This window comes from Echinops telfairi, unplaced genomic scaffold, assembly GCF_000313985.2.
Source record: "Echinops telfairi isolate 266 unplaced genomic scaffold, ASM31398v2 ScPeMD7_2186;HRSCAF=2738, whole genome shotgun sequence".
In the NCBI taxonomy this organism is placed as follows: Eukaryota; Metazoa; Chordata; class Mammalia; order Afrosoricida; family Tenrecidae; genus Echinops; species Echinops telfairi.
The window spans coordinates 1,219,874-1,222,097 of NW_022106084.1; positions in this window are offsets into that span (position 1 = coordinate 1,219,874).

Genomic DNA, 2,224 nt, shown 5'->3' on the forward strand with positions numbered 1-2,224 from the left:
CCCACCTCCACCTCTCCCATGGCCCCCGGAACTGTCGGTCCCATTGTTTTCTCCTCCAGATTGTTTATCCTATCTTATTTAGACAAATGTTTTTTAAGCAGTTCATTGACAGGGAGCTACCAGAGGTTCAGACCAAATTCAGAAGAGGAGCTGGAACAGGGATATCACTGCTGATGTCAGATACATTTTGGATCTCTGTTGGAAACAGAGAATACCAGAAAGATATTACTTGTGTTCATCAACTATGCCAATGCACTTAACTGTATGGATCATAACAAAACTATGGAAAACTTTGATAAGAATGGGAATTCCAGAATATCCATTGTGCACATGAGGAACTTGTACATGGATCAAGAATCAGTTGTGCAAACAGAACAAGGGCATCTGTCATGGCTTAAAATCAGAAAAGTTGTACAGCAAGGTGGTATCCCCTTGTCATACTTATTAATCTGTATGCTGAGCAAATCATCAGAGAAACTGGATTATATGAATAAGAATGTGGCATAGGATTGGAGGAAAGCCAACTAACAGTCTGAAATATGCAGATGACACAATCTTGCCTGTTGAAAGTGAATAGGACTTGAAGCACTTGCTGATAAAGATCATGAAATTACTGTCTTCATTATGGATGATGACTCCAAGTAAAGGAGACTAAAACCCTCACAACTGGCCTAATAGGTGATGTCATGATAAATGGAGAAAAGTTAAAATGGTCAAGACTTTTGGCTTGCTGGATCCACACTCAATACTCAAGGAAGCAACAGTCAAGAGATCAACAACGCATTATATTGTCTAAATCTGCTTGTTGCACAGGACCTCTTTGGAGAAAGATTATTTTCACATCTAAAGTGGGCCTGACTCATAGTATTTTCAATCATCTCATATGCAAATGACACCTGGACACTGAATGAAGAAGAGAAAAGAATGGATGCATTTGAATCGTGATGCTGGAGACAAATATTGAAGCTACTACCATGGACTTCTGAAAGGACAAAGGGACCTGTCTTAGAAGAAGGAGGCCATGGTGGTGGGATGTTTCTTCAATATTCATTTGCTCTTGTATATAATCCTCTTTCTTATACACATATGTGTCCATGAATCTGTTTCTCTTTCTACCCAGACTAACACACTCATGAAATACATTTTACACATGTCAACCTAAATGACAACAAAATAATCATAGAAAAAAAGGATAGAAGTGATTAAAAGATAAATTAAATCTGAGTGATTCCTATCTTTCCTTAATATGTGTTTTAATGTAATTGTATCTTTATATTTTGTTCTCTTTAGCAGGATGTATAATTACTAAGCTTAAGGTTTAGTTATGTGTGAAATAAAGGGTGAAATTTGAGAACAAAAATTCTCTCAAGATTTACAAATGTTCATCTCTTAAACAGATTAAGCATAATTTAGTGTGATAAATCACAAAGATGTTCTAATCAAAAGAAAGGGAGAGATAAATACATACAACTTGTCAACAATTTGTTTCATTTTTGAAGAAGCTTGTTCTGCATCTAATTCTATTTATCTGTTACTTTCCTTCTCTGAGTAGGACACTTAGAGAAGCTTTAAATTCTCTAAGAATTTAAACTCACATGGTTAAGTTCAAGGCTATTCTTTAGAACAATGAACTATGTTTTCAAAAATTGTTTTAAATTGTACAAAGAAACATAGATGTTCAGTACTGAAAATTGAATTTTATTTTTAAAATATTTGTCCTTTCAAAATCTTAAAGCCAGTATTTAAAACAAATTGGTTGATTTGCTGGATGAGCTATTATACTTATCAGATATTAAATTTCTTTAATCAGTTCTTGAAATGGCACAAAGTTGAGAATCATTCTTTTGATGTGCTAATCCGTTTTAAATTGTTTTAGTTTTTGCATGATAATATCTATATCTAAGTATATCTTTTGATCATCTAAATATCATGAACTAAAATAAATTTAACTCATTCGATATTAAAATAAAAATATGGTAACAATTATGTGTATATTTTTCAAAAATATTCACTTCATACCTACATAAATATCTACTAGTACAGACATTTCTGAAGTCACTTCTTGGTACATTTTGCTTATTTAAATATTTTCTTCATCTTCCACGTTATTTACTTTGATTTTACAGGTATAGATTGGCTCAAATCACAATATATTTCACAAGAAACACAGAGACATATGCAAAAAATCATTTAAAGCCCCAAATGATAGCAAAGACCTTTTTTT